At 43.0% G+C, this 25,332-nt stretch overlaps 1 protein-coding gene across 1 annotated transcript in view; it reads left to right on the top strand.

Moving 5' to 3' along the window:
* The first annotated feature begins 2,691 nt into the window (after window positions 1-2,691).
* The window catches only part of PEA15 (proliferation and apoptosis adaptor protein 15), a 68,477-nt gene continuing 45,836 nt past the window's right edge, over window positions 2,692-25,332 (top strand). The window contains exon 1 of the mRNA XM_073567019.1: window positions 2,692-3,006. The gene's annotated coding sequence lies outside the window, so the exon portion shown is untranslated. The remainder of the gene's footprint in view (window positions 3,007-25,332) is intronic.

Here is a 25,332-nt window from a genome sequence, read left to right as displayed (position 1 = left end):
CACTCCACATATCTCCAGTGCCACCACCATCACATTAGCTTTATGACGGTGAAAACTACTGACTTCTGGATATCAATCTTCTATCCTACAAGTGACATGCCCACCAGGGTCATGGGGTACTCGGTACCAGGCCGGACGGTTCTCCAGGGGGTTGTCACGGCAGCAATGACCCAGTCCGTGGCCCTGGGCGTGCAATGAAATAAAGATGGGGAAAGTTATAGGGGAAAGTTCTGCTGCGATTCAGATCCACTGGGGCGGTTTGTGAGGCAGCAGAGATGTTACAGCTCTCCACGGGTAGAGCTAGGCCCCAGGGCAGTCCATAGCATTAAAAGTGATGGAAATGGTTGTAGTGCAGGGCAGATGACGCAGTAAATAAATCTGAGGACACAGTAGGGTGCAGTTTTCATGCTTTTTACTCACGGTCTTTCAGGTTACAGTCACCAGCCGGAGTGCTGTGTCCTCCGGGTCGGTGGTCCAGCCAGTTCTCGGGTAATTTGGGGTACACTTTACCAAAACCCCCTTCTTATGTTCCTTCTCTGGTCATCTCTCTGCGCTGACTCCTGCCTCTCTTGTCCTGCGCCTCACACACAGTGTCCCAAGCCAGCAGCCTTGGATCCTGTCAGGCGACATCTTCCTGGTCCCCTTGATCCTATGTGGCTGCCTTTTCAGCGAATGTGTGTGGATTTGGCTGTCGCACTTACAGTCACTACAGCCTCCAGTTTGTTAGCTGAGTCTTGCAGCATCTCCACGAGTCTGGGGCCGGTCCCCTACTGCAATCTGGTCCCTCCACCCTACTACAGTCGGCGTGGATTTGGGCGCAACGGGTGGATTCCTCACTTCCTGTGCCCCTAGGACCCCTTCTTACTCTCTGGAGCCCCTCTCTGACTCTTTCATCACTCCTCTTTTCTCTCTTGTCCTGGGATGAGCTCCTCACTCATCCAGTCCCTTCCACTAACTGTCCTCTCTCTCCCAACTGTCTCTAACTCCAACTTCTCCGCCTCTCCGCTTCCTCCACCCACACCCTCTACCCAGCTCTTCCCTCACCTGGAGAGGTCTAGTGTTGGGTGCTAGTGTGTGGTTCCTGGGTAGTGCTCCCTCCTTACCCGAGAGTGGAGTACCACACCTCTGGCTGAGGTGCAGTACCTCTGTGGCGACTGGACCCTCAGGAGCGCCACACAAGCATTTGCACTCAAATTGAGCACAAATGTATATTATATGTGGGGTCAGGAGTAACAGATCCGCCAACAGTCAATGAACGTGTATGGTCCTCTTTAAGGCTCTTTTACATGGGTTGACTAATGGCTGAAGCATTAGCATGAAGCCTTATCTCCTGAAGATCGAACCAATACATTTGATGGTTGATTACATATTTGATGTGGGTTTTCTTGGAAGCACATCTCCCTTTTTAAGAGGGACATGCAGAAATCAATAATCAATAATGATCAATAATAAGCGCAGATCACCATGTTTTATCGAAGATCAGCCATCAATTGAGGATAAGTGCTGTCCAACTTGCTATATCTTCCTCAATCAGTGATCAATGGAGCAGAAATTAGCTCTGATCGGCCCGATAAATTTTCGATCAGCAATCATAAGAGCAGGAATGAAAGCCGATCGACTTTTTCTATCCTCGATCGGCAATCATAAGGGCAGAAATCTTGGATAATGACTGACTTGTCATATTGGCAACCAAAACGAATGCGATCAACTTGTTATGTCCGCAATTAGCAATCATTCGAGATAGAACAATCGGCGATGGTCTCTTATATTGGTGACCAACATTAATTCAAGCAGGAATGAGCAACATTTAACTTTTTATATTGACGACTGGCGATTATTGGGAAAGAAATGATAGCTGATAGACTTGTTATATTAGCTTTCATTTGAAAATGAATGAGAGACAATAGTCTTATGTCACCATAAGCAACAGTTTGAGCTTTTATGAGCATCGATTGACTTGTTATATTGGTGATCAGCAATTATTTGAGCAGGAATTGGGGGTGTTATAGGGGTTTTATCATTTGTTATATGAGTTATAAGTGATCATTTGGTTGTATTGGCGATCATCTCAACAGGATTCCTGGGAATCGAGGTATCCAAGAATTCAGTTAAACGAAAAAAAGTGGTTTGGTACCATGTTAGCCGGTACGAAAAAGACATAAGGTGCTCTCAGTGAGTGAAACAAAATAGGAATCTTGTGGGTGTGATAACTTTTAATGGCTAGCAAAATATAGTGAATGATATTACAAAGCAAGCTTTCGAGACTGCTTACGTCTCTTCATCAGGCTGATATAACAAAATATTTGAAGAAACCTAATTATATACAGTAAAGAGCTCTTTAATATATATGAGAGCTGACAACAATTCAGTGTAATGTCGGGACCCCGCAATTACGCAGATCAGATTGCGAGTCCACACTACCAGTAACATTCTTCACTAGACATATACTATACAAAGAGCTTCACTACTCAGCATCCTGTTAATGCAAACTAGAAGCCTAAGTTGCAATGCAAAGTATAGGATATTAACCCTACATGATCCCGATTTCTAGTAATTAAATAAATTACACCCCCCATGTAAAATTGTCCATTTCCCCTCGTTCGCTGCCTGCATACAATGGGTGTGTAGTCATTAATAGGAATACATCTGTAGCTTTCTGTCTCTCATTCCCTGGCTCCCTCACACACATCCACACGCACAATGTGACATCACTCAGTACAAAGGGTGGAGTGAGTGAGACCACATTGAAATCAGTTCTGTCTGTAGGGGAAGGGAATTTCTTTGCAGACAACAGCAGCAGCAGCAGCAGCAAGAGGATCTATCAGCTCTGCCACATCCACCCTGGCTGGCATCAAATATAGAGAAAAACGCTAGTCTTCTAGAAGAGCCAAGCTTCCAATCGTGTCGTAAAGTACAGAGAGGACTTGGTCCAGGTCTAGGCTGAAGAAGTTATCACCGACCTGAAATACCATAAAATCACTTTATCGGCTTGATACCAAGTATACGGTAGGACCGATATACCTCTTGAGGGACGTTCAGTGGGTTTAGGCAAGGGTTACTATGAGGAAACCAGGGCAAGGGATGGCGACATGAAAGGGGTGTGTTGGGAGTGGCACAGGCAGGACAGCATTGGCATAAACCAGCTTTTCACATCTCTACTTCCTATTCTAAAAAAATAGATATCTTCATTTGAACATTTTAGGTGGTAGAGCTTGGTCTTTTCCTGTAAGTAGCCAGTAAGTAAACTTTGCCTTGGAGCTGCCTTCTGTGAAAGAGTTGACAAGCCTGGGAATTTTGGGTACGGTCTATCATCCTGGGTGTGGATAATTGGAAACGAGATGGAAAAACTCTTGTGAGATCTCGCGGAGATGTTTTGGGATGAGAGAACTTTTTGAAGGAAAAGAGTTTAATGCTTCTTATTGTCATCCATATAGTTTGTGTGATGAGTCTAAAACCAATAAATCGATGAAGTTTCCATTTAGTCGGATATCAAAGACGTTTCCGTTTGATCTAAAAGTGATGTATAAATGATATCCCTGATAAGTCTTCTACCAATATAGCGATGACATTTCTATCCAGTCTGATGCTGATATATAGACTATGTTTCTGTAGGCAGCAAAGTGGTGCCAGATACCCTGAGTTACACCCCGAGACATCCGATAAACTTTGGAGGACTATGACTAAAGGAAAGAGTTCAGCGTTCCTTTTCTCATCCATCCAATTTCTGAAGAGTCTGCCCTTTATTGATGATGTTTCTTTTGGATCTGTTATCGATGTGTTCGTCTAAAACCGATATATCGATGAGGTTTCCATTTATATACCAATATAATAATAATAATAAATTTTATTTCTATAGCACCGACATATTCCGCAGCACTTTACATTTAAATATATCGACGACGTTGAATCTGATGCCGATATAGATGACTATTCTGTAGGTAGCAAAGTAAAGCCTAAATTATTTGTGACGATAAGCAGGGTTTTAGATGTTAATAGTTAATAAGTTCACCACTAACGAGCTCCCACCCATCCTCTTGTTTCAGTTCTGGTCCTCTGTAGCCTCCTGCTACAGAGTTGGGTGCCCTGAGTCACATTCGGAAGTTTGGGCGTGGGATAGGGAGAAATAGCACAGGGCAGGCTGACAAATCCACTTCCTATAAGCTGAGAACATGAAATACAATGGACTCTCCGGTGTATTACAGCACGCTCAGTCTGATCTGGCAGAGTCACGCTCGCACACGAGTGGCTGATCATTCCACGCAACATCAAATACATTACCCGGCAACACGGTGGATGTAAAATGCGCTACTCATAAATATTAGACAGGGTAATGGCATGCAGCGTGCATGATCCAGCTGTAAAATATGCACAAAATACAACACGCTTAAAGGGGAAGGAGATCTATAGCCACAGGGTAGACCTTATAAAGCATAGCAGCAATTTAATTAGGACTGTTAGCTCCTGGGTTGTGGTGGAGCCAGTCATGGTCAGACGGTAGCTCTCCAGTGACTGTAGGACTATGAGTCCTAGTATAATTTTGTATTACAGGAGAGGTCACTCTCTGTATGTTATTTAATGGATAGCCAAGGCAGGAAAAAGGTAAAAATCCACCCCCATGACGGCTGACATATGTTCAGTGGGGGCATTGGTTTAAGAATTGTTACTAGGAATATTGGCATTTCCGGTTTCCTTACATGACATCCATAGCTAGCACCAGACACTAGTATGTGTCCAAGTCATGATACTCCGAAATGGTCATGTAACGGGCAACCCAAACCAATGGACACAATGCCACCATTTCTATAGAGCATTAGCTCTAGAACCCTATGAACAGTGCCATCACCAACCCATGATGAGTACTAACAGTGCTAAAGTGGCCCTATAAAGTGACAGGATGTCCTATAAGAAGTGTCAGTCCCATTTCATCCTTGCACAATGTCAATGTGCCCCCATAAACAGAGTCTGAGATATTGACCTATGAACAGTGCCAGACACACTTCAAAAAATGCCCGTCTCCCAATAACCAGTTCCAGACACATTGCCTTTATTAACAATTTTCCACTATCATTGTGAATGGGCCCCCATAAACATTATCAGGGTGGCCCAAACACAGTGTGAGACAGTATTTTCTGCATCAGTGCCACAATGGTTTCATAAAACAGTATCCATCCTAGTGCCCCATAAACAGTGTCAGGCACAGTGCTTTCAAAAACAATGCCTCCACTAACAGTGATAAAGTTGCCTGTAAACTATGCCAGGCATACATCTACACCCCCATAAGTATTCATAGTTACCATAAATCCGTTAACAGAGTCTGACCCAAACGTCCATAAATGGTGCCAATGTTTCCCTATAAACAGTACTAAACACAGTTCCTTCACTACCAATGCCTCCACTAACAGTGCAAAGATGCTCTCTAAACAGTGGCAGAGTTTTAGCTGTATATATATATACATATGTAGCTTTTTTAGGTCTGGACTTCCCAATAAAGGCCCCAGGGGGGCACAGTAGCTGAAGTCCTGCTGCTCCTCCTCTCCCAACATCTGTTTCTTCTCAGTCACTTAATGAAGCCTGTGCCCAGGATAGAGGGAACTAATAATAGTTACACCAGGGCTCTACATCACTGTCTCCACTTCATATAATCCCTATATGATAGGTCGTCGATGATAGGTTGATCACAGTGAACCCTCACGATCAATGAGAAACCTGGCAGTAAATGCTTAATTTCCCTGTAGCACCATCACAGGAGAAACAAAGCATTACAATTTACATGTTAACTTCAATGGGTTGTTTACATAATGGAAGGATGTGCAGGGTCCTCCAAAGTCCTCCACTCTTTGCATTTTATGGGGTCCCAACATTCAGTCCCTTTACTTGGCACTAGGCATTGTCTTCTCACAGATGAGCTGTTTTGTGATTTATGGAGCCTCGGCAGGAAGAAATTAGACGGTGGAGTTGTGTAAAAAGTGACGGTGGTGTATCGTGTGTCACAGAGAGACGGCAGTGTATAGTGTGCCACAAAGTGATGTCGGCGTATAGTGTGCCACAAAGTGACAGAGGTGTGTCGTGTGCCACAGAGTGACAGAGGCGCATCGTGGGCCATAAAGTGACGGCGGCGTATCGTGTGCCACAAAGTGACGGCGGTGTATAGGGTGCCACAAAGTGACAGTGGCGTATCGTGTGTCACAGAGTGATCGCGATGTATAGTGTGCCAAAAAGTGACAGCAGCATATAGTGTGCCACAAAGTGACGGTGGTGCATCATGTGCCACAAAGTAACAACGGCGTATCGTGTGCCATAAAATGACAGCAGTATATTGTGCGCCACAAAGTGACGGCGGCGTATCGTTTGCCACAAAGTGACAGCGGTGTGCCATGTGCCACAAAGTGACGGAGGTGTATTGTGTGCCACAAAGTAACGGCGGTGTATTGTGTCCTACAAAGTGATGGCGGCGTGCCATGTGCCACAAAGTGACGGTGGTGTATCGTGTGCCACAGAGTGACAGTGGCGTGTCGTGCGCCACAATGCAACGGTGGCATGTCGTGTGCCACATAGTGACAGCGGTGTGTCCTGTGCCACATAGTGACTGTGGCGTTTTGTGCATCACAAAGTGACGGCAGCGTATTGTGTGCCACAAAGTGACGGCAGCATATCGTGCAGTGCAAAGTGATGTCATTGTATCGCATGACACAAAGTGACGGTGGTGTGCCATGTGCCACAAAGTGACGTGGTGTATTGTGTGCCACAAAGTGACGGCGGGGTGTCCTGTGCCACATAGTGACTGTGGCGTTTTGTGCATCACAAAGTGACGGCGGCGTATTGTGCGCCACAAAGTGACGGCAGCATATCGTGCAGTGCAAAGTGATATCATCGTATCGCGTGACACAAAGTGATGGCGGTGTGCCATGTGCCACAAAGTGATGGTGGCGTGTCGTGTGCCACAAAGTGACAGCGGCGTGTCATGTGCCACATAGTGACAGTGGAGTGTCGTGCACCACAAAGTGACAGCGGCATATTGTGCACCACAAAGTGACAGCAGCATATCGTGCGCCGCAAAGTGATGGCAACGTATCATGTGCCACAAAATAACGGCGGTGTATCGTGCGATACACAGTGACGGCGGCATATCGTGCGATACACAGTGATGGCAGCAAATCATGTTCCACAAAGTGACAGTGGTGTCTCGTGTGCCACAAAGTGACGGCGGTGTATCGTGTGCCACAAAGTGACGACGGCGTATTGTGTTCCACAAAGTGACAGCGTTATACTTTGCGCCACTGTATTGTGCTCCAAAGTGACGGTGGCATATTGTGCGCCACAAAGCGACAGCGGCATATATTGTCCCACAAGAATAATGCGTTCTGTAAGACTAAAAAATGTGACTCCTTCTGTTGCTGTGGGAAAATTCAACTTCATTTCTTTTCGCGGGAGGATGTCACAAATTCTCTCTCTCCTTCAGGGTCCCAAAATATTCTGACAGAGGCGTTTTGTGTCCCTGAGGCAGCTGCAGCTGGGCCGGTGATAAAGCGTTAAATCAGGCATTGGAACCGAATGAATTAAAGGCATCCAGCTTCCTTCAGTGAAACATTAGCAGGCCAGCCTTGTAGAGATAATGCTTGGTTACACAGGAAGCCAGACCGATTGTCCCACTGCCAGACAGAATTTAGGATTTCAGCACAGGAAGAAACAAGTCATGGGGAGAAGATGGGAGTCCACTTCTCCATGACCGATTTTGTGGGCGCTGTACCTTTAAGAAAGTAATTAATTAATTACAAAGCTGTAAAGTAACTCCTGACCTATTCATGAGGTATGTCATGGTCATATTCTGTCATACCTTACACAAAAAGAAAAACCACCATAGGGGGCAATCCACACCCCTCAAATTAATGAATTGGGGCAATTTAAATAGAAATCACCCATAATTTGAATGTAGGACTTATCGCAACAAATGACAATAGTTGTCAGTGTTGTAGCTTCATAAATTTAGTTCTTAAAGGGGCTGCCCAGAATTAGAAAAATACGGCTTTTTCTTCCATGTGTGAGAACACCACCAAACATCTTTCCCTATCTCAACTTCCTACACCACTGTGTATGTGATGTCACTGGCGGTATTTATCCCTGTATGTGGTATTATTCAGTCCCTATCTGGTCTGGTCATGATATGGGGGTATTTGACCCTTGTATATGGTATTATTCAGTCACTATGTGGTGGTAATATGTGGTCTAATCACTGTGTGGCTGTATTTCTCCCTTGTATGTGGTATTATTCAGTCACTATGTGGTGGAAATATGTAGTCTGGTCACAGTGTGGCAGTGCTTGTCTTTTCTATGTGGTATTATTGGTCTTGGTATAGTGGATTTTGTGGTGTATGGTGGTCATTTGTTCTCTCATTTTAATTAGGAGAATATTCTTTATTTCCATTAGTGATTAAATACTTAGAACAAGATGTACTTACAGGGATTTTCAAGTAAAAACAAGTAATCACCTCTCCACAGGATTAGTGATAATGTATTGATTGGTGGGGGTCCGACTGCTGGGACACAATCGGCAGAATGTGGGGCTTTCTATTAGACTGGATGTGTGACTTGACCACTGATCCATTCATTCCCTAAGAGGCTGCATTTGTTTTTTTCTGTAAGCCTCAAAGAGAATGAATGGAGCTGTGGTCAGACATCCCACCTGCCGCTCCATTTTAAAATGGGGATAAAAGTGTCCTGTCAGAGATAAAAGTTCTGCAATCTTCCGATCAGTTATCAACTATCCTGTGGAGCCCATGGATCAGTGTGTTTTAACCACAGAACTCTTTAATGTAAACTACCGTAATTGTACATTCCAGTCATGGGGGCACACAGTAGATGTCCAGGAGCCGCCCGTGTTTTACAGTCATTGCTTCACTATAACAGGGATAATGACTTACAGATATTTGTATATAGCTGTAGGGTGGGCCCCTATGGCCAATTCCCCCTGTGGGCCCAGACACCTCAGTTCGACACTTGATGTCAGGGTATATTGGATTATTGGGGTTTACTGCACTCCGACCAAACTTTTTTGGGTTTGTCATGGAGGTACCCTTCAAGTGAGACAGAGCAGCTCAAAGTATTTCAGGAGAGTAATGTTCAAATCTACTTGTAGGTGGCACAGTACCTCATGTTACTGAGGATAGGGCAGCATGTGACAATGTCATGACGTGAGGAGGGGAATGAAGACAACTTCCAACAGGCTATGACACCGAGATGTTCATACCCAGCTGATGGTTAATCAAGACAGTGTTGTGATTTGAAGACCAGGACAGAAACAAGCGGAAAGTCATAGACTGATGTAAAAGGTGCAAGGCCCACAGCAGCACAGAGTATGTTAGGAGGCGAGTGCACTGATATGATTGAGGAGAGGGCTATACATGACAGGCGCAGTGTTCAGTTGTGAGGAGCGCAATGGAATCAACCAGTCATACAGAGTATTTCAGAAGAGCTGCATATTTCTACTCCCTTTCATATTGCTAAAAAATTTATGAAATCAGTTTCAAATGGCCCATTTGTCCTTACATGTCTGACCGACAAAAGACAAGCTGCACACCAAAAAAAAAATCCAAAATGCTTTGTGTAGATTTGGAAAAAAGAAGGAAGTGAAGGTCAGATGTGAGAGTAGCTGAACAGATTTTACTTCCTGTATAAAAAAGACTGTCTACCCCACTCTAACTTCTGTATCCACAAATGAAAAAAATGTTTCCACAGATGGAGAGGCCCGCCTCAGTATTAACTCCTTACTTACCACATAAAATGAAATAGTGAGTCTTAAATTATTAATCCCAAAATCACCAAGCTAACCCGATAGGTACAGTAAAATGTCAGATTATGGCACTGCTATGGGGTCCACAAACAGCTCCAGTTAATAAAGATCATTTCTCTGTTGGATCCACGCTGCTGCATCTGTAAAACTGTCTGCAGTGCTACAGGTGCTACAAAACTGGAGTTGTTAGTCCTGGGTGGGGGATTAAGGTCTCATTGGCACATCAGAGAAGGGCAATATTTAGGACTTCCATGGGCACGTGTAAAGCAAATGCTTCAATACATAGCAAGCATGCATAATATTAATCAAACCCCCTGTTAAGAGGGTGTCTACTTTTCAGTGCTCTGAGATTACAGTAGTGATGGTGAATGCAGCTTTCGACATGACTAAAGTATCAGACGTAAAAAAATGTGTCAATCATTTATCCAGTTGCAGAAATGGGGGAAAACCTTGCAGATTCCATATAGAGAAAAATGTCACATATGAGAAAAGAACAAACAAGTAAATGGAGATAAGGAAAATGTTAAATCTTATTGTATCCATGTGCATTCTATATAGTAGCTATATCCTTTAAAAATGGAGAAGTGTAGTAGTTATATTATTTCCCATAGGGGCAGTATTATACATTGTAGTTGTTATATTCTTGTACATAGGGGGCAGTATTATAGTAGTTATGTTCTTGTATATAGCGGCAGTATTATAGTAGTTATATTATTGTACATAGGTGCAATATTATAGTAGTTATATTCATGTACATAGGGGGGCAGTATTATAGTAGTTATGTTCTTGTACATAGGAGCAGTATTATAGTAGTTATATTATTGTACATAGGTGCAGTATTATAGTAGTTATATTCTTGTACATAAGGGTAGTATTATAGTAGTTATGTTCTTGTACATAGGAGCAGTATTATAGTAGTTATGTTCTTTTACATAGGAGCAGTATTATAGTAGTTATATTATTGTACATAGGTGCAGTATTAGATTAGTTATATTCTTGTACATAGGGAGCAGTGTTATAGTAGTTATATTCTTGTACATAGGTGCAGTATTATAGTAGTTATGTTCTTGTACATAGGAGCAGTATTATAGTAGTTATATTCCTGTACATAGGGGCAGTATTATAGTAGTTATATTCTTGTACATAGATGCAGTATTATAGTAGTTATATTCTTGTATATGGGGCGGTATTATAGTAGTTATATTCTTGTACATAGGGAGCAGTATTATAATAGTTATATTATTGTACATAGGTGCAGTATTAGAGTAGTTATATTCTTGTACATAGGGAGCAGTATTATAGTAGTCACATTCAAGTATATAAGGGCAGCAATATAGTAGTTATATTCTTGTACATTGGAGCAGTAGTATAGTAGTTATATTCTTGTACATAGGGTCAGTAATATAGTAGTTATATTCTTGTACATAGGAACAGTATTATAGTAGTTATATACATATATAGGGGCAGTATTATGGTAGTTATATTCTTGAACATAGAGGGCAGTATTATAGTAGTTATATTCTTGTACATAGGGGCAGTATTATAGTAGTTATATTCTTGTACATAGGGGCAGTATTATAGTAGTTATATTCTTGTACATAGGGGCAGTATTATAGTAGTTATATTCTTGTACATAGGTGGCAGTATTATAGTTGCTATATTCTGGTACATAGGAGCCATATTATAGTAGTTATATTCTTGTACATAGGGGCAGTATTATAGTAGTTATATCCTTGTACATAGGAGCAGTATTATAGTAGTTAGATTTGTTTATGGGGCAGCAATATTACTCTGTAAGGTCTAAATCTTTATAATGTGGAGTGGAGATAGTCAATACGGTTATATAATATTCAGCAATCACAGGCTGCAGTGGGTTGATTTAATGGGGTTGGGACGGGTCAGGTCTGTGTAATCTCCATGCAGTGATCAGTGGAATAGAGATGTCTCAGGATGCAGTGACACTGGTGGGTGGCTCCATCCCTGTACCACTTTCGGATGGGGCTTTACATTGAGAAGCTTACATGCTCAGCCCATCAGCGCTATGCCTTGTGTCAGCCCATCTGTTGGAGACAGTCGGCTGACTCATGTTCTGCAGATTTTTGCTTTGACCTGAATACTATGGGGCTCGGTGAGACAGGAGAGGAGGAGGGAGGCAAAATGCTTTTAGATCGCTGTAAAATCTCCATCATCACATAGAAAATGACTGGAGGCAAACATCACACCAAATCTCTGAATGAGGGCACATCCCATTCAGGAAGTAGCAGGAGGAAATATGGAGAATGAGGGAACTCTGTGTATAGGGATGCAAGGAATAAAATGAATGGGTGTTTCCCTAAGCCACTAATGAGTGGTTCTGGACACTAACAGGAGCGCCACTGATGGGTTGTTCCCCCAAACCATCGAGGTGTTTTTCTGGACACTAGTAGGAGCGCCATTGATGGATGGTTGCCCAAAACCGTTGAGGGGCTTCACTGGACACTAATAGGAGCGCCATGAATGGGTGGTTCCCCCAAACCATCGAGGTGTTTTTCTGGACACTAGTAGGAGCGCCATTGATGGATGGTTGCCCAAAACCATTGAGGGGCTCTCTGGACACTAATAGGAGCGCCATGAATGGGTGGTTCCCCCAAACCATTGAGGTGTTTTTCTGGACACTAGTAGGAGCGCCATTGATGGATGGTTGCCCAAAACCATTGAGGGACTTCTCTGGACACTAATAGGAGCACCAGCGATGGATGGTTCCCCCAAACCATCAAGGTGTTTCTCTGGAAATTCTCTGGACACTAGTAGGAGCGCCATTGATGGGTGGTTCCCCCAAACCATTGAGGGGCTTCTCTGGACACTAATAGGAGTGCCATCGATGGGTGGCTCCCCCAAATCAAAGACAGGTTTCTCTTGACACTAATATAAGTGTCAATAATGGGTTATTTCCAGCACACCACTGAGAGGTTTCTCTGGACGCTAGAAGGAGCGCCATTGATGGGAGGTTGCCCCAAACCATTGATGGGTGGTTACAGACACAACAAAAAGCACTGCCATATATAGGTGCATCCCCCAAGCCGTAGCCAAACCTCTTACTTATGGATCTCCAAGGTGGCTCAGGAAGCCATGAGGACTCATCTTGGTATGCTCATCTCACTTCATTGTACCACGAGTTTTTCTCACCACACCTAAACCCAACAACACTGATAGTTGGATTTGTCACTCACATCACCCTAGGGTATTTCCTGGCACCATTAGGACTCCACTGTTTCTCCAATTGCCACTGCTACCAGGAGAACCAAAGAGAGCGGGTTCTTCCCACACCATCGACACCATCCTCACACTAGTTTGACACCACCAACGGGTCTTACCAATCCGTCAAGTCATATAGTTTCAAATCAATTTATGAACCTAAAGACAAATATTGGCATCACAGATGCCCTCATCCCCCAAGAATTCCCATCCATTCAAGACTTTTTTAAACTGTGTATGTTTTACTGTAACCCAATACAACTAAATCTTTCAGTGTTATATTTTAACGGAGCCTTTTTGTACTTTGACTGGCGTCCAATCCTTACATACCCAGTAGTTCACGGTCCTGGGGAACATGGAGATAAAAAGCACTATTGTTTGCTCCAACCCAAGTGCACCCCCTCTCCATTACTCCTTTTGTTTGCTCCCCACAGAAATTTTGCATAAAGCTGTCAGCCTTCCGGACATTCCATTCCATTTAAAGGGGGGGGGAGGGGGAGAACTTGGGATGAAGTCTATGGGAGCAAAGCTGGTTCACAGCCTGAAAGTTAGAACTTTGTGTGGAGCAGGTTAAAAGGACAAGAAGAAAGTAAAAGCAGACGGATGTTTGGAAGAAACTGACAGGAGACTGGAAGGCTTCAGAAACTGCATTTTGGAGAGTTGGATCATAGAATACCAATGACGCCTGGGATTCCCTCCTCCCACCCGATCGTGTAAAACAACTTCACAAGGGGGGGTTAAGAACTGAAATAACATGAAATGAAGTGGGGATGGAGCGGGGAGATGGAAGATAAAAAAATAAAAAAAACTAAAAATGTTGAATTTTAATTTTTCAGAATTTTTCATTTTTTAATAATTTTGTTTATTTTTTTTAAATTAGAATTAAAACTGATTTTAAAAGTGTGATTTTTTTTTCCTGAGCAAAGTAGGGAATGATTTCACCCAGAGCTTATTTTCTGTAACATTTTACAGAATTTTGTTGTATTTTTTTGTTTTTCAAATTTTTCAACTTAGAATTAAAAATGGAAAAAAAGTTCTTTTTATGTACCGATGGTGGTCACCAATTTATAATTTTACAGCACAATAATTAGGCAGATTTCCGTTTAACCAGGATTTTCCCCAATATATTTTTTTTTTTTTAATGCTATAAATTTTGAAATCAGATGCAATATTTGAGGCTATGCTGTTTCTGGCCTCATGATGGTGGACACCACCCAGCTCTAAGTCACCCAGCCCTAACGTCCTGAGACTTTACCGAGAGCAGAGTAACAAAAATTTAAAAAAAATGGTCACAGTTGGGGATAAAAGTGGGATATCTGTGCCTGTAGCAGCGGATTGTATAACAATTCGATGTTGTTGCTTTCAATATGACGTTCTCGCTTGTACCTGCGTGAATTATTCATTGTGGCACTCGAAGGGGTAATTTTTTTTTCCTTAAAAGGAACAAATTCAAGAAATATTCCTTACCACACTGCGATAATATGATCTCCTGGGTCAAAGACAAATTCTTTTTTCAAAAGTCTTTTTCAGTAGTATGCTAGGCCTAATTCTAGGGGCTGTCCGACCCCCTAAAAAAAAAAATCAGGGTGACTCAGGGATCTTTTTTGGGAAATATTTTGTCAATCATTAATAATCCTTTAATTATAAAACAACAGATTTCTCAACAAGACTTGGACTGTATACTTCACCTGGTGTCCAGCAGAAAAGGACTAACATCCTGAGAATGGTCTTGTTGTCTACTATTGGTTGCTTTGCCAATCAGCATTTCGTTGAGAATCATCTTCAACACTGATTGGCTGACAAACATGAATCCTAGGCAATGCTCTTCCCAAAAGTCTTTTTCAGTTGGATGCCGGGCCAATTTCCAGTGGACAATGCCAGGCCATTTGGAATATAAGCTCAAAACTAAGGGGTCTTATATCATTATATGTAAGAAATTGATTAATATTACACTTGCTTTAGTAAAATACTGATAACCCTGATCTGAAAATCCTGAATAAGGTACTACGGTCTTTGTGTATATTGTCTAGCAAAGGCAAAAAGGTTGTAAATAAAAAAAAAAGGAGGAGTCGAGTTCACGCAGACTCGTCAGTTGCCATGGCGATTTCATTGCACATAGATGGAAGAAAACATACTCTTCCCTCAAGGCCTCCCTCCCGTCTTGTCTGCGTGCGCTAAAGCCAATTTTCACATTTCTTCCAGGCTTAGGAAATGTAAAGCTGTTGTGTGAAGAATGTCATGAAAGGGTTAAAGGGGGGAGGGAATGGGCCGGACAGCAAATGGAAGGGAAACAGAATAGGAAGGAGTTAAACAGAGTTAGGAAAAGATTAAACATTAAAGGGTAACTGATCAAAACCGAAAAAGTCAAATACATCTGCAGTAAGTCTTGAGGCCTCGATTTCCTCCATATCACACATTTAGGAGACACAGGAACTGAGATATTGGGGGTTGTTAGAAGCTGGTCATGTGACAGGGGTGGAACATGGTGGTGAGTGATCATGGTTGTTACAGAACCCCCCAGCACCCCGAATAGAAGATGCATGTATGATAAGTGTAATGTGAGATGTATGCCCTTAATGCAGCAACCGACCGGCTGCCCCCCTGGGCAGAGGTAAGCGAGATATCCCACTTCTGACCTCCCCCCACCTTTGTAAATCCCACGGCTACTGTAATGTACATCTGGTGTCTTAATTGGAGCCTGTTATCTACTGGCCCGACACACATTTATTGTCCTGCCCTCTGTATGTATATATATTCTGAGACCGATGAGTAAAATGTTGTCACACTGGAAATACGTGGAGAAGCAGTGATCTTTTATATGTTCCCATGTTACAAAGCCTTTCGAACCAGCGTCCTTCATTCAGAAGTGAGGAAAAGCAGAGTGGACCTCCTGAGAAACGGGGTGGTAATGTGAAGTGGTATTACAGCACAGAAGACCCCGTTACAATGGTCTTTCCTGACTGACAAATCAGGGACTCAAAATAAAGCTTCACCCAGAAGCAGCAAACAGCTCCACATATCTCAGCGTCCGGGACTTTTTTACTTTAGAAACGGTGATTACTAAGAGGCAGGTTGTCAAATTTGAGACCGCTGGACAGGAAGCGGCAATGTTAATGACGGCCCCGCAGTATGGCTGCCCACCGGGGTTACTTCATTATAGACCTCTATACAATTTACTGTGCAATTTCCCTTTAAGAAGCATGAAGTCCAGGGTCTACAACTGTGCACAGAACACGTGGCCAATCAGAGCCTGTCATTTTTGAGATTGTAAAGGTTCGTCGGATGCAGTGAACAGCCGGAGGCAGAGAAGGGGTTAACAAAATTTACTAAATAATTATCAAATATGTCCGTGCAGGGAGGTGTTGAGACAGGCAGTGATATATACAAGAATACACAACAAGAAGTAAAAGGTGAAGATAAAGACTTATCACTTGAAGATCTTATTGGAGAACGGTTGGAACAGTTCCCGACTGCGTAGCAGTCCGTGAACAAAGTCCTTGGCTCTGTGGCATAAGAACGAGATGCACTGTCTCCTGACCGTGCCGAAGTATCCCAATTTGTTGCTCTTGGGGTCGTTGAGCTGGGGTCCTTTGAACTTGGGTCCGTTGAACTCGGGGTAAAGTTCCTGTTGTGGGTTGTTGAAGTGTGACGCAACTCGCCAGTAGCACGATGCAGTACAGGCCGCAGGTAAGACAAGGCCTTGTGCAGAGCCACAACATCCAGGGAAAGTTGGTAAGTCGGCTACACTACCCGTTACAGGTTCCGTACGTGGGGAGGCACTGCATAGAGTGCTCGAGAGGAGTACATTCTGAGAAAGGCTAACGTCAGTGGCGCTAGTAGAGGAGAGGGAGTCAACCTTCGTCTTGCTCTGTAGTCGCCTTCCCGCCAAGTCTCTCCCCTTCCCGGCTTAAAAGGTTAAGCCCCCCACGCCCCGTTCAGTCATGTGCTCGAGCTCTTCCCGCCCAGTCAAGTCAGGCACCTCAGACAAGTCATCCCCCTGCAACAGTGGCGACGGCCCCGGTAGTTCAGGCTCCAGAGCGTATTTCTGTCCGATGACGTTATTCCTGTTCACCCCCTTACAAGATCAGGTCATAGGACGCTCCTCTATAACCTGAGCCACCAATATTAACAGCATGGAGAATTCTTTCTGAATGTCACAGGGAAATGAAAAGAAAGAACTCAGAGACAATGTCATCTGCTCTCCATGCCCAGGTTATACCAGCTGCACACCGACAGCTACTGCATACAGAAGATGGCCAGATTATACCAGCCGTATATATATAATTATATAGAGAACATGCCCAAGTTATATCGACTGTACATATTTATTTATTTTTACTCATTTATATAGCGCCACTAATTCCACAGCGCAATACAGACATTATTGGCACTGTCCCCGATGGGGCTCACAATCTAAATTCCCTATCAGTATGTGTTTGGAATGTGGGAGGAAACCGGTGAACGCGGAGGAAACCCACGCAAACACGGGGAGAACATACAAACTCCTTGCAGATGTCCTTGGTGGGATTTGAAACCAGGACTCCAACGCTGCAAGGCCACCGTGACACCCATATATAATAATACACAGGAGATGCCCAGGTTATACCAGCTGTACATATATAATTATACACAGGAAATGCCAAGGATATACCAGCTGTACATATATAATTATATACAGAACATACCCAGGTTATACAAGCTGTACATATATAATTATACACAGGAGATGCTCAGGTTATACCAGCTGTATATATATATATATATATATACACTCACTGGCCACTTTATTAGGTACACCATGCTAGTAAGGGGTTGGACCCCCTTTTGCCTTCAGAACTGCCTCAATTCTTCGTGGCAGAGATTCAACAAGGTGCTGGAAGCATTCCTCAGAGATTTTGGACCATATTGACATGATGGCATCACACAGTTGGCGCAGATTTGTCGGCTGCACATCCCTGATGCGAATCTCCCGTTCCACCACATCCCAAAGATGCTCTATTGGATTGAGATCTGGTGACTGAGGAGGCCATTTGAGTACAGTGAACTCATTGTCATGTTCAAGAAACCAATCTGAGATGATTCGAGCTTTATGACATGGCGCATTATCCTGCTGAAAGTAGCCATCAGATGCCTGTTCTTAGCTGAGAGGAGTGGTACCCAGTGTGGTCTTCTGCTGCTGTAGCCCATCTGCCTCAAAGTTCGACGCACTGTGCGTTCAGAGATGCTCTTCTGCCTACCTTGGTTGTAACGGGTGGCAATTTGAGTCACTGTTGCCTTTCTATCAGCTCGAACCAGTCTGCCCATTCTCCTCTGACCTCTGGCATCAACAAGGCATTTCCGGCCACAGAACTGCCGCTCACTGGATTTTTTTTCTTTTTCGGACCATTCTCTGTAAACCCTAGAGATGGTTGTGCGTGAAAATCCCAGTAGATCAGCAGTTTCTGAAATACTCAGACCAGCCCTTCTGGCACCAACAATCATGCCACGTTCAAAGGCACTCAAATCACCTTTCTTCCCCATACTGATGCTCGGTTTGAACTGCAGGAGATTGTCTTGACCATGTCTACATGCCTAAATGCACTGAGTTGCCGCCATGTGATTGGCTGATTAGAAATTAAGTCTTAACACACAGTTGGACAGGTGTACCTAATAAAGTGGCCAGTGAGTGTATATATATATATATATAATTATATACAGGAGATGCTCAGGTTATACCAGCTCTACATATATAATTATACACAGGAAATGCCCAGGATATACCAGCTGCACACCAAGAGTTACTGTATACAGAAGATGCCCAGGTTATATCAGCTGTACATGTATAATTATATACAGGAGATGCCAAGGTTATACCAGCTGTACATATATAATTATAAACAGGAGATGCCCAGGTTTTACTAGCTGTATATACATAATTGTATACACAAGATGCCCAGGTTATACCAGCTGCACATATATAATTCTATACAGGAGATGTCCAGATTATACAAGCTGTACATATAAAATTGTATACAGAAGATGCCCAGGTTATACCAGCTGTAAATATATAATTATATACAGGAGATGTCCAGGTTATACCAGCTGTACATGTATAATTATATACAGGAGATTCCCAGGTTATACCAGCTGTGCATATATAATTATATATTTGAGATGCCCAGATTATACCAGCTGTACATATATAATTATATATTTGAGATGCCCAGATTATACCAGCTATACATATATTATATATTTGAGATGCCCAGGTTATACCGGCTGTACATATATAACTATATACAGAAGATGCCCAAACTATACCAGCAATACATATATAATTACATACAATAGATGCCCAGGTTATACCAGCTGTACATATATAATTGTAAACAGGAGATGCCCACATTATACCAGCTGTACATATATAACTATATACAGGAGGTTCCCAGATTATACCAGCTGTACATGTATAAGTATGTAAAGGAGATGCCCAGGTTATACCAGCTGTACATGTATAATGATATACAGGAGTTACCCATGTTATACCAGCTGTGCATATATAATTATATACATATATAATTATATACAGGAGATACCCAAGTTATGCCAGCTGTACATATATAATTATATACAGAAGGTACCCAGGTTATACCAGCTGTACATACAGTGCCTTGGATTCAGGTCTGGACTTTGACTTGACCATTCTAACACCTGGATATGTTTATTTGTGAACCATTCCATTGTAGATTTTGCTTTATGTTTGGGATCATTGTCTTGTTGGAAGACAAATCTCTGTCCCAGTCTCAGGTCTTTTGCAGACTCCAACAGGTTTTCTTCAAGAATGGTCCTGTATTTGGCTCCATTAATCTTCCCATCAATTTTAACCATCTTCCCTGTCTCTGTTGAAGAAAAGCAGGCCCAATCCATGATGCTACCACCATGTTTGACAGTGGGGATGGTGTGTTCAGGGTAATGAGCTGTGTTGCCTTTATGCCAAACATATCATTTGGCATTGTTGCCAAAAAGTTCGATTTTGGTTTCATGTGACCAGAGCACCTTCTTCCACATGTTTGGTGTCTCCCAGGTGGCTTGTTGTAAACTTTAAACAACACTTTTTATGGATATCTTTGAGAAATGGCTTTCTTCTTGCCACTCTTCCATAAAGGCCAGATTTTTGCAGTGTACGACTGATTGTTGTCCTATGAACAGACTGTCCCACCTCTGTTGTAGATCTCTGCAGTTCATCCAGAGTGATCATGGGCCTCTTGGCTGCATCTCTGATCAGTCTTCTCCTTGTTTGAGATGAAAGTTTCGAGGGACGGCAGGCTCTTGGTAGATTTGCAGTGGTATGATACTCCTTCCATTTCAATATGATCGCTTGCACAGTGCTCCTTGGGATGTTTAAAGTCTTGGAAATCATTTTGTATCCAAATCCGGCTCTAAACTTCTCCACAACAGTATCACGGACCTGCCTGTTGTGTTCCTTGGTCTTCATGATGCTCTCTGTGCTTCAAACAGAACCCTGAGACTATCACAGAGCAGGTGTATTTATACGGAGACTTGTTTATGCACAGGTGGATTATATTTATCATCATTAGTCATTTAGGACAACATTGGATCATTCAGAGATCCACAGTGATCTTCTGGAGTGAGTTTGCTGCACTGAAAGTAAAGGGGCCGAATAATATTGCACGCGCCACTTTTCAGTTTTTGAATTTCCACAAAAATTTAAAATAACCAATAAATTTCATTCAACTTCACAATTGTGTCCCACTTGTTGTTGATTCTTCACCAAAAATTTACATGTGGTATCTTTATGTTTGAAGCATGATATGTGGGAAAAGGTTGAAAAGTTACAGGGGGCCGAATACTTTCACAAGGCACTCTATATAATTATATACAGAAGGTACCCAGGTTATACCAGCATGGCCCATCTTGCAATTATGTAAATTTTCAGTAGTTTTCTATTATGAGAATATCTTTTCCAGGATGAAATGAATGTAATTTGGGACAAGATGACCGAGGAGGGCGCAGTAACCTCCGTTGTACCGCAGCTGCCGCACTTTGGAAGATTAGTTCTTAATAATGGCAGGGTCACCATAGACGACCGCGGAGCTGCCTGCCTGTCTGTCACCGTCTCCGCCAGCAGGTTGTTCTTGGAACAAGAGCAGGACATCCGTCTCCCTTTCTGTGGTCGTGATACGCTTAGTGATAACCATAATTTCTAATGATGCTTCTTTTTTAGCTTCTTAAAGGAATTGTACCAATCACTTGTAAAATGTATCTGTAGTGTAGATTTATCCTTGCAGATTAAATAAAGGTGCACAATAGGTCTGGACGACACTTTTGTCTAAAGATTTTGTGCTGCAAACATCAGGATTTGATATAAAAACTGATTTAGTGAGTGAAGGGGGACTGTTGCATTGCTGTCTAGGTGGTGGAAAAAGGTACTGCAAATGACAGGCAAAAAGCAATAAAAAGAGAAAGTAGAGTGTGAGTGCAGCTCTGGAGGTGACTAATATAAATTATAATAGTAATATTACAGGCTTAGCTACTGTGCTACATCTGCAGCTTCAATGCATAAATGACCACTATGCATTGTGGGAGATTAGAAAGAAACTACCTGAAGCAATCATAATGACAGCGAGCAGAATTGTGAATACAGCTCTGTTGGAATCTTCACACAGGAAAGGTTGTTTTTTATCTCCTCTGTGAAAACTTTTTTTCAAGCTGGAAACTGAAAGGATGGAGGAAACTGGCTGTGTTTCCGGTAGATGTCATGTAGAGGAGAGGAGTGTGGGACAATATATGAGGCACTAGTACAGGGTGGTGTGTGTAATAAGATGCCGGGAATGTAATAAGATGCCGGGAATGTGTGAACGACATAAAGGAAATCGCAAGAAGTGATCTGGACAATGTCACAGTCACTGTCCATATCTACCGGGTCTCTGGCTGACAGGGCTAGACTTATCAACTCCACAGACTCATTAGTGTTCCCACACAGTACTGAACCCCTCTCATGGCCCCACACAGTACCGAACCCCTCTAATGGACCCTCACGGTACCAAACTCCTCTCATGGCCCCACACAGTACTGAACCCCTGCCACACATGGTACTGAACCCCTCATGACCACACAGACCCCCACACACAGTACAAAAAACGTCTCATGATCCCCCACAGCCCTATATAAATATTGTGATACCTCCACACACACTATTGTAACAGTGCCCCTATCATATATACTGCAAAACACCCCCATACACAGTACTATTATCCCTCTAGTGGCCCCTGTACACTTGCCTGTGACATCTCTGCTCCTGTTTTACTGGTCTATGCTGCCAATACCTTCAGGTCATGTGACATTCTCAGATCAGGTGACCTAAAGTTCTTTCAACTTTTATTCACTAACTTGAAACAATAGTGAAGTAAGAACCTGCCGGCTTCACCCTTATATTCATCTGTATCTGTTTCCTGTGAATGTAGGGAAGGTGACCTGATGGACGGACGTGTCAGTATAGAGAAAGATAGGTTTGCACAGTTTAGACAGGTGTCAGTTACTACAGTGGGGAAACAGCTAGGAAAGTGTAGGTGACGTGCAGTACCTTGGGTTGACCATTAGATGGCAGGGAGGAGTGTGAGCAAAGGACTTGACATCAGCTTAGGGCTTTAGAAACCGTTGGTCATGGGGGGCGGAGTTACAGTGACAGGGGACCGGGAGAGCTATAAATACTGAGGGAGGGTTCCAGAAAGTTCCAGTCCCCAGGTGGAGCTCCAGTGACAGGAGGACTGTGACAGTCTGTGCGCTGTGAAGAGAATCCAAACCAGGGGGACTGAGGAGAGAGAACGTCAGGGGGGTGGTCCTGACAGGAATACCGCAAAATAGACGAGACACAGAGGTTACGGATACCGTGTTAAGAAAGACGTTGTGACCAGTGAAATTACTGTTGGTTTATGGGCCTAAGGCGGCTACAGTGACGAATCTGTCAAAAGTGTCAACAAGAGTAAAAGGACGGTACGTATATATACGTCCCTGGCGAAAGTACGGTATTCTGTGATGTATGGTAACCGGAGAGCCTTGAGGAAAATTGCGGAGTGCTGTGAGGCTGTCAGGCGGACAGCGAGTGAATAAAGCTTGGACCTGTTGCACCCAGAATCTGTCTCCATCTTGTCTCTGTTTCGTCTCTGCACGGTTAGAAGAGGGACCACCCCCCCAGCTCGGCCACCGACCCTACATGAACAGACCCCCCCCAGCCTCCTACAGTTGTGGCCAAAAGTATTGACACCCCTGCAATTCTGTCAGATAATACTCAGTTTCTTCCTGAAAATGATTGCAAACACAAATTCTTTGGTATTATTATCTTCATTTAATTTGTCTTAAATGAAAAAACACAAAAAGAATTGTCCTAAAGCCAAATTGGATATAATTCCACACCAAACATAAAAAAGAGGGTGGACAAAAGTATTGGCACTGTTCGAGAAATCATGTGATGCTTCTCTAATTTGTGTAATTAACAGCACCTGTAACTTACCTGTGGCACCTAACAGGTGTTGGCAATAACTAAATCACACTTGCAGCCAGTTGACATGGATTAAAGTTGACTCAACCTCTGTCCTGTGTCCTTGTGTGTACCACATTGAGCATGGAGAAAAGAAAGAAGACCAAACAACTGTCTGAGGACTTGAGAAACCAAATTGTGAGGAAGCATAAGCAATCTCAAGGCTACAAGTCCATCTCCAAAGACCTGAATGTTCCTGTGTCTACCGTGCGCAGTGTCATCAAGAAGTTTAAAGCCCATAGCACTGTGGCTAACCTCCCTAGATGTGGACGGAAAAGAAAAATTGACAAGAGATTTCAACGCAAGATTGTGCGGATGTTGGATAAAGAACCTCGACTAACATCCAAACAAGTTCAAGCTGCCCTGCAGTCCGAGGGTACAACAGTGTCAACCCGTACTATCCGTCGGCGTCTGAATGAAAAGTGACTGTATGGTAGGAGACCCAGGAAGACCCCACTTCTTACCCCGAGACATAAAAAAGCCAGGCTGGAGTTTGCCAAAACTTACCTGAAAAAGCCTAAAACGTTTTGGAAGAATGTTCTCTGGTCAGATGAGACAAAAATAGAGCTTTTTGGGCAAAGGCATCAACATAGAGTTTACAGGAGAAAAAAAGAGGCATTGAAAGAAAAGAACACTGTCCCTACAGTCAAACATGGCTGAGGTTCCCTGATGTTTTGGGGTTGCTTTGCTGCCTCTGGCACTGGACTGCTTGACCGTGTGCATGGCATTATGAAGTCAGAAGACTACCAACAAATTTTGCAGCATAATGTAGGGCCCAGTGTGAGAAAGATAGGTCTCCCTCAGAGTTCATGGGTCTTCCAGAAGGACAATGACCCAAAACACACTTCAAAAAGCACTAGAAAATGGTTTGAGAGAAAGCACTGGAGACTTCTAAGGTGGCCAGCAATGAGTCCAGACCTGGATCCCATAGAAGACCTGTGGAGAGATCTAAAAATGGCAGCTTGGAGAAGGCACCCTTCAAATATCAGGGGCCTGGAGCAGTTTGCCAAAGAAGAATGGTCTAAAATTCCAGCAGAGCATTGTAAGAAACTCCTTGATGGTTACCGGAAGCAGTTGGTCGCAGTTATTTTGGCTAAAGGTTGTGCAATCAAGTATTAGGCTGAGGGTGCAAATACTTTTGTCTGGCCCATTTTTGGAGTTTTGTGTGAAATGATCAATGTTTTGCTTTTTGCTTCATTCTCTTTTGTGTTTTTTCATTGAAGACAAATTACTGTAAATGAAGATAATAATACCAAAGAATTTGTGATTGCAATCATTTTTAGGAAGATACTGAGTATTATCTGACAGAACTGCAGGGGTGTCAATACATTTGTCCATAACTGTAGATACCCCCATAGTAACATTGATATCCACAGTGTTCCTATAATAACAGTGATATCCACCGTGTCCCCATAATAACAGTGATATCCACAGTGTCCCCATAATAACAGTGATATCCACAGTGCCCCATAATAACAGCGATATCCACAGTGCTCCATAATAACAGCGATATCCACAGTGCCCCATAATAACAGCGATATCCACAGTGCCCCCATAATAACAGTGATATCCACAGTGTCCCATAATAACAGTGATATCCACAGTGTCCCCATAATAACAGTGATATCCACAGTGCCCCCATAATAACAGTGATATCCACAGTGTCCCATAATAACAGTGATATCCACAGTGTCCCATAATAACAGTGATATCCACAGTGTCCCATAATAACAGTGATATCCACAGTGCCCCCATAATAACAGTGATATCCACA

This window comes from Dendrobates tinctorius, unplaced genomic scaffold (genome assembly GCF_039654945.1).
Source record: "Dendrobates tinctorius isolate UK_male_01 unplaced genomic scaffold, ASM3965494v1 ptg000019l, whole genome shotgun sequence".
Lineage (NCBI taxonomy): Eukaryota > Metazoa > Chordata > Amphibia > Anura > Dendrobatidae > Dendrobates > Dendrobates tinctorius.
This window is presented reverse-complemented; position numbering and strand designations above follow the sequence as displayed.